At 30.6% G+C, this 8,839-nt stretch overlaps 1 long non-coding RNA gene across 1 annotated transcript; it reads right to left on the bottom strand.

The window, feature by feature from the left end:
* Positions 1–2,394: 2,394 nt before the first annotated feature.
* On the bottom strand, positions 2,395–4,389 carry LOC148277399 (uncharacterized). Its single transcript, XR_015823501.1, has 3 exons — positions 4,193–4,389; positions 3,720–3,820; positions 2,395–2,670 (listed from the first exon to the last, which is right to left on the bottom strand). It is a non-coding gene; the product is annotated as an uncharacterized LOC148277399 (long non-coding RNA).
* Between the last annotated feature and the right edge of the window lie 4,450 nt (positions 4,390–8,839).

The raw sequence follows: 8,839 nt of genomic DNA, 5'->3' as shown, positions 1-8,839 counted from the left end.
ATGTACTTAGGATTTGAACCGTATCATAGTCGTATTTCACTGCCATTAAATTTTACTCAGTAGTCGTTGAAGGATTATTATCGGAAGGGAAGATGTTGGATGGCTGAAGAGCACCTGATTGGTGGATTTGAATGTAGGCATTAGAAATGAGTTATATTATTTATTAAAGGTATATTATTACAGAAACTGGAATTGTCATGATGAACTTAAAAAATGTAGAAACACATTTTATTTTGTTTTTATTGAAACCATCACAATTATACAAAATTAAACAATACATACAATACATAAGTAACAATTAATAACTCGACCAATTAAGAGTTTCACAACACGCGAGTCCCCAGGAGTTAAAAAACGGAATTTCAAAAATAATATAGGAAAATAGGGAACGAAGGAAGTATGTACTGACTGGCACAATAACAAACCTAACACGCCACCAGTCGCTAAAAAAAGGAAACTAACGAAGCCAGACTTTCTCCAATCAGCGCTTATACTGAACGTCTAGCAGAACGTCGCTGGCACGAAAACTCTTGGTAAGTTTGGCTTAACTTAGTCAATTTTCACGGAAAAATCATTCACTCCAAGAGAATGGAAAGAATAGTGAGATGAAGAAAATATAAATTATTACAAGAAAATAGTAATATTAAAAATTTCAAAAATAAAAATTACACATTTTGCTCTTGTAATGCCTCTTTCGGAATTTTAATTTGTAATTAATATGATGACATTTTTAATTTGTATTTTTAAAGAATATTTAGATTGACTGAAAAGGAATATCATAGTAATTTTGTTGTATGACGAGCACACTCGATTGATATATTATTTTTTACTCCGATTTTAGTGAGGTTTTCCGAGGTTTAGAAAAAAGGTGAAAAGGGTAAATATAGGTATTTTCTACTGACCTACTTCAACTCTGCTTTTAAAATTTCCAAATTTACCCCCTTGCTAGAACGAACCTTTCTGAAACTAATAGATTTAGGTTCTGCAGTGCAGATGATGAAACACCTATACACAAACCATGTGAATATGATGCAAACAAAGCCGCATCCAAGGGTGGGCACTGGTTAAACCTGATGATGTTAGAGCGCTCGCCCCCTTCCTAATAGCCTAGTACTTTGAAGATCTGGGCTTGGATGGGGAGATTATTAAATGTTAGAACACTCGCCCTTCACTCAGTAGCCAGGCTTTGTAAAGACTTGGACTTGGAGGGTGAGAACTAATTTATCTACACAGGTTACAGTGACATCAGGAGCTTATATAGCATTGACCCCCTTTTTAGAATAAGCATAACCCCCTCCACACATAGCTTCGACGATTATTATTAATGCCTATGCTGTTATTTCTATAAATAATTTGATTTTATTTGTATTTTCATTTTAAATTAGCAGTTCACAATGCGCTGTTCTGTTCTAGTTCAATACACCAGTATTAGCAAAATTGAGTTATGAATGCCAATATGTTTAGTGTTTTATTTCACGTCCATGTAGCTAAAGAATGATTAAGTTTTCCGTTATTAAATAGTATTTTCAGCATTTTTTGAGTGTCAATCTTTACGTACTAATTTTGCTTATTTGACATTAAAAACAAAAAATGTATTGTGTAAAATTTGCAAAATGGTCTATTGAACATACAAGAACTAGGGCAGCGAACGGAGTCCTGGTGCCAATTGTTATGTAAGGAAGCGAAGTACGAAATTGGAAAAACAAGTATGAAAGTAGGCCGAATGCTGTCGAAATGCGATCTCTCAGGCAAATGTGTGGTAAAACTATTATCTAGGGGTGAGATAGGAGTTATCGACAAAATCAAGAAATGAGTTCTGCCTTGGTTTGGACATGTAGAGCAAAAAGACAGCGAAGTGGACGTGGAAATCGAGGAAGACCGAGAAACACATGACATGACCAAATGCAACAAATATAATACCATATTATCTTTTACAGAATATTTAATTTTTTCTTTCTTATGTTACACAAAAATATTATAACTGTCCATTTTTTATTATAGGAGCAAAAATTTATTAACATTTTCTTGTATACCCACGAACAGGCCATGCCTTTGTGGGATTTTTTGTTTACTATTTTTACTATTGATATGTATTTCATTGCTAAGTAATTATGCTTTATTTTTTTTAATACTCTGTGTTATCACTTATGTTTATTGTAAAAAACTAAAAAAAAAAAAAAAAAAAAATAATAATAAAATAAAAATACTTGAAGACTTTTAAAGTAGGAATAATCGTCGTGCATGCATGAGAAGATGTATGAATCTAGAGGCAGCGAGATCCGCGCGCAAAGACAGAGTGATATGAAGTTTATCCTCTCCACCTACCCTTGCCTGGAGTGATGGTATGTTTGTTATTTATTTTCACCTAAATATGAAAAATTGCATATACAAAACTTATCTAAAAATGAAAATAAACTCGTGTTTAAAAGGTGATTATTATATTAATTATGACAATATCATAGCACAAAATAAACAGCGAATATTAGTGATTGTGATTTTCATTCTTAAAAATAATAACTTTTTCTATTGTGTGTAATTTTGCTCTGCATCCTTTAGTAACGTGAGTGGAACATCGCCATAGATCTTTTAAACCTAAAGTTTCTCTCTTGCAAAAGGTGTAACCATTCAATTTGATTAATAATTTATTCCGCTGTGACAGGACGAACTCGGCTGAAACAAATGAAGCGTTATTTATTAATTACTTAAATAATTCTACGGCGTGGGGCCCACATTCGTAAATACCGGACGCGTTTTCCGTTCGGCATGTTTCGGAATCCACCGGAAGTTCTTTGTAAGTAGCATACGTGTCAGATGGCTAAGGGTTTTTGATTCTATATTTTACCTATAAAAAATGACAAGATTCGAATAAATTCAGTTTGAAATCATATGACACAGGTACACCAAAGTAGACTCAGTGACCTCTCTGGCAAGTAATTGTACGAGGTAGTGAAGAGCTTAGAAAAAAAAACAAGTTATTCATTCCAGTAATAACCAAAACAAACCAAATTCTTTCATAATATATTTATGGTATAGCCGAGATACTACAGTGAAAACGAGAATGTTTATGTTGAGTGACGTTAGGAGGCGCTCCACAGGGAATACTTTGTAGCGTTACGAAATTGAACAGCGCTAATGATTAACTCTTGTGTGGCTGTGATGTCACACTAGTTGACATAGGACACAAGACTTGATATATCTCTTTTATTTTTTTAAATGATGAACTCGTATTTTTTGTAATATTCAAATAGACATTTTCACACCGGATTCGGAAAGTAAAATTTGTATAACTATGCTAGATGTTAATACAAAAAATATTTATGCTTGCTACGCGAAGATTGAATATCCGTTAATTCAGCAACACGTCTGTATAAGAGAGAGCACGGAGATAAAACTCATAATAAGGAAGACAGAGACGCTGTTCTGTGGCGGGTGTTATGTAGAACCTTCGTGGCTTCCGATTTGTGGCCTTTTTTTCACTTTTTTTTAAATGTCAATGTGCCCTGTTTTAAATGTCAAAGTCGTTAGAAAATCTTACGAAAAATGTATATTTATGAAAAAAAAAAAAACACTTTTCTCGACACCATATTTTTAATTTTTCGTATGAAAAAAACACTGAGCCTACTATTTTTAATTTAAAATTCTGTAAACAAAGAGTTAAGATCGAGGTCACAAAAAAAAATATAGAAAAAGTATTTGCGCAGTACAGGATACGAACTTACCCATTTTTACGAGGTAAGTTCATGAGCTACCTGCACAGAAGTCATCCGTTGATGCATTATCCTTCTTCAGTTTGCCGATAACAGGGAAGATAAGGTGGACCCTTTTTTTGAAAAATCAGAATAGGGAAACATTTACATCAAAGTGTATTTTTATTTGTCCATTTATTCTATTATATTTGGTATTTCATATCTAGCTTATAATAAACAGTATTAACAATGACACACGAAACAATTAAATACTAATAGACTAAAATTAAAGTCCTGCTGAATTGTAAACATACAGCTCGTCAGCAGGTTCTTATATATTTCTTCGATTTTTCATCCTCAACCTACATAAATGATATAAGATGATGTCCCTGAACAGAGGCATACTGTCCATCTCTATAAAATATGACTAGCAAATTAATTTAAGCGTACATTGGCGTAGCTCGTAGGTCGTGAACATAAAATCTTTTAAAACAATCAATTATTACCCTTTGATCATTTATGGTTATGTACGTTTTTTGCAAACACAATAATTTGACCAACAGTATGAATACGAGCGCTACATCTCTTGGATTTGTGTGTTGAGCAGGCCCATACTTCCTTATGTCTGTTGGTATTAACCCTCGTGAATGTATAACCACCTAGTTTAATAAGGACCTTGTTCCTCTGCGAAAGGACAAATACAGCTTCTGAAATGTAAATAAATCTATGTATTCAATTTCATCATTTTTTAAAACTATCTCACCTTTATAAATATGTTCGTTTTAGCGTCATTAGCTTTCTTAAGGTCGCTACACACGTAACGATAAACCATAATGATTAAAGCATGCAGTTCAAACTGCGCAGTTTTATCGAACGCCCCTAGGGGTAGACCCTAGTGTTTCTACACGCCACCGATAAAACTGCGTCTATCGCCAGTTCTCTGCAAAAGCTCGCGCGAGAAACGTGTCACTCACAGTTGAAGATGATGAAGAATTTGCGTTTTTGGGATTGATTATGTGCAAAATTAAAAAATAAGTCACGTAGTGTGTGGTGTAAAAATGGCTCTTAAAACGGAAGTTATATGATCATGGAAACTTATTAAATGAGTTTAAATTCGCTCTTAAAGTTTGAAAAAGCTATTTAAGGATGAACGAGACAAAATTAAACATTCTGGCTTCTGGTTTTAGTCACTCCGCTTATAAAGACAACAAACAATCTAATGAGAATAGCAATATGTCCACCAATATAACAGCAAGCTACTTGACGAACTGAGCGGTCTTCCGACGCCACCTTCCACATGCTACAATAAAACTGCGCAGTCGACGATTTATCGAATAGAAAATACAAATGGCCCCCGATTACAATGGGAAGTTAACAGAGTTATCTTCGACTGTCTATAAAGAAAAACCGAAATTTGTGTACAAAAATGTGTGTATTTGAAAGAACATTTAAAGTATCTTCGTCGGTTACCTAATATAGGGAAATATCACATACTACGATTACCGATAAAAATATATGTCAAATGGATTTAGAATAATTAATTGTATTTTCAAAACAAATATTCTTACATAAATTTAAAAAAGAACTTTAAAAAAATTAGTCGCTAGAAAAACGCAACATGTTTGGCCTTGACAGTTGTGACGTCAAGATTTGTGACAATGTTCTGAACAAATTTATATGTCAGAAACAAATAAACATGAATCGTGACGTATTAGGGGCGTGGATAATGGAATGACTGTTTTTGTAGGAATCTAAATTTACAAATTTAAAAGTATTATTTCTGCACCAAATAATAAGCGAAAAATATTTTTTTTACTGAATAATATTTTATAGACCTTTATTACTTGAAAAATGTAAAAAAAAACCTTACGTTTCCTTATTGAACATGTTTAGAAGAAAAAATTGTAGGCATGTTCGGCTTTTCATATAGAAAACCTTATTTTACATTGTAGATAAATGTTAACTTCCCATTGTTATCGGGGCCATGCAGCTGATTGACTCTGCAGATAAAAAATACTGCAACGATTCTTCATGTAAGCGTTCCATAAAACTACGCAGTTCTTTATCGTTACGTGTGTAGCGAATTATACTTACACACACTAACATGCACATATGCTGACGAATCCACTAGCAAATATGTATACTGAATTAATCAGAGAAAATTATATGTAACGTGAATTAGGTAAGTCTTTTTAAAAATATAAAGAGTGTAAATAATATAAAATAGGCATATATATTTATGTTGAATTTATAGTACAAATGTTTCTTAAAAACTGGCGTAAAACATAATAATGTCAGATAAAAATATACACTTTTATGAAAATACAAAAAATCGTGTGAGCATATATTTACAGCTCGTTTGAAAATTTTTATTACTTTAAATTTCATTTAAAACATTTAGTTTTTTTGGGATTAAGAAGAATCTGTACTTAAAATGTACTATAAATATTTAATTTTTAATTTTAAAAAACGACAATGAAAATTTTTAATACTGTATAAAAAAAATTACACATAAGCTAGCGATTTTTTTACACTGCTTTTAATTTCTATGATTAATTGCTTTTAACATTTTTTTTAGCTTAAATGTAAATGCGTTATTGTAGAATATAATACAAAGGTAAATTATATTCCACGGGAAAGATAATGCATCAAAACGCAACAAACCTAAATGCAAGCAATAAATACTACCGAACATGCACATATCGACCGTTAACATGTTAGATTTATATGCTAATTTTTATTTATTTTGCACATACAGCATTTTACATTTCTATCGATAAATAAATGCAATAAATAGCAAAATTAAACAAATAAACATTTTTGTGATAGAATGCGTTTAATATAAAAAATAACATGATCGTACACTTACTAAAGTGAACAAAAACAACAATTGAAACATGCGAAGTAAAATAAAAATACATGCAAAAAAAACAAAGGCCATTTAGTAAGAAACTGGAAATTTGTGGAATTTCAAAAAATTATAAAATATTGACAGTTTTAATTGACATTATTAATTATTATTTAAATATTATGAAATTTTCACTTTTCAGCGCGTCTTTAGAAAATCGGTATCAATTTCTGATTTGTAAAAAATATTCAAACTCTTCTGAACTCTGAATGTTAAAACTTGTTATCGTTTCGAAATATATAAAATATTTAGTTAACATAGTAACCAATGCAAAGCAGAAATATTAAAATATCATCGGCAATGATGGGTAGTCTTTATCGATGGTCTAGAAGGCAAACGTGCCAAATAGAAAAAAGTTTAAATAAATGAGTTTGGACATTTTAACGTCAAATGTGTCAAATGAGAAAGTCGTACCATTTCCATTTACTAGAACACTAATTTTTCATCTCTTCCCAAATCGTAGTTGCGTATTTATAATAAGTGACATGAAAACAAAAACAAAAAAGCAACATGTCAAACTTTGATCTTGAAAAGTGACCAATTCTGTAATGAAAAAAATATGTACATTAAACAGTAGGACGTGAATTTTTCTTTTTACTATCTGAAACTTTTTACGATTCTAAAATAATAGGCAATTATCGTATTTATACAATGATTTGAAATAAAAGGCAATCGGATGTATTTGTTATATTACAACTTCATACAATTTTAGCTATTTCAAATCGCATTTGAAGATTAGTGAATTTTAATAATTAATTAAATAATCAGCAAATAATTGTATACAACTACTTACCGACTTATCTCTATCTACCGGTCTCGTACCAGTTTCTTCGTCAGAATTCTAATAACACTAACATTTAAATCGCACTGTGCACTTCTACCATATTACAAAACCGGTGAACGTGAGATTTGCATGTAAGTGTCATTAATGTCATAACGAAGATATGGTACTCTCGAAAGCGGTAGACAAAGAAAATTCGGTAATTTGTGATATACAAATATCTTGCATTTATTGAAATGTTGAACAGCAAAATTAATGCTGTAAACATTAAAAATAATTCATTTAAACATTAGAAATATTACTCTTACTAAATGGCCTTACAAAAACATTTTTCAATGAACTTAGATAATTTTGACATGCATAAAAACAAATGGATATTAAAGTGTGTTATATTCTAACGTGCTAGGAACTTTTTCACCATCGATTGACTATATTTAATATAAAAACACGCAATTGTGAAATTTTCGATTCGAATACGACACATTTTTTTATTATTTGATTAATAATTTCATTCAAATACAGAGATTCTGCACAATTTAATTACTTAAATAGACGATTTTTTTTTATTTGCAAAAATAAATTTTCAGTCTAAAGAATCGAATATTTCACAAATATTTATAAAAATTGTTAACAATTTTCAGTGGTCGTGAACATTTTTGGCGTAGATTATAGTGTTCCCAACTGTCTGAATTCTCGCGAGGCATTTCTTATGACTATGAGTCAAACAAAACCATTGAACTTTGGGACCATTGGTTTGGAACTTATAAAATTTATATCCATCCACTTCCAGCTGAACTGTTCCATCTCTTTTAAATAAGAATTTGCCTAAAATAAAAATTAAAATATTGTAAATACTGCACCGAGAAAAGAAAATTTACCAAACAATACTTGAATAAACTGTATTTTTTTATAATTATAAAAATTAAAACAATTTAATAAAATAAATAAAACAACTTTGTTTTTAACTACTAATTTGTATTTTCCACTGACCGGTTTTAAAGCAAACAAGCTTCTTCGTCAAGGTTTACGTAACCAACGAATTGATTCCTTTCTTATTTTTATCATGTTCACTAAATACTACACGTGGACCCAATAAATCAAGTCGTTTTTTCCTTACACGGGTGGTAATTTGATATCACTATTTTTATTATTTATTTGATATTTAGGGGACAATTAAGATGCTTAAATAAAAATCATTTTTCTGAATTCGCAAATCATCTGATTAACAATAATCATGACTTCAATAAAGACACTGGATTAAAAGTACTTTATGTTGAAAATAAAATATTAAAATTAGACAACTTAGAAATTAAAAAAGCGATTCATAATAAGAAAAAAATTATTAATAACTAAATAAACAATATTTCTTTTAGTCCTCTCCTGTCTAACTTCGAAAAAAGTGATATCAAATTACCTAGTATTTAGTTAACAAGATAAAAAAAAAGGAATTAATTCATTAGTTAC

This window comes from Micrasema longulum, unplaced genomic scaffold, assembly GCF_059751315.1.
Source record: "Micrasema longulum isolate JH-2025_06_02 unplaced genomic scaffold, ASM5975131v1 h1tg001039l, whole genome shotgun sequence".
NCBI lineage: Eukaryota > Metazoa > Arthropoda > Insecta > Trichoptera > Brachycentridae > Micrasema > Micrasema longulum.
Note: the sequence above shows the minus strand (reverse complement) of the source record. Positions and strands in the feature narration are given on the sequence as shown.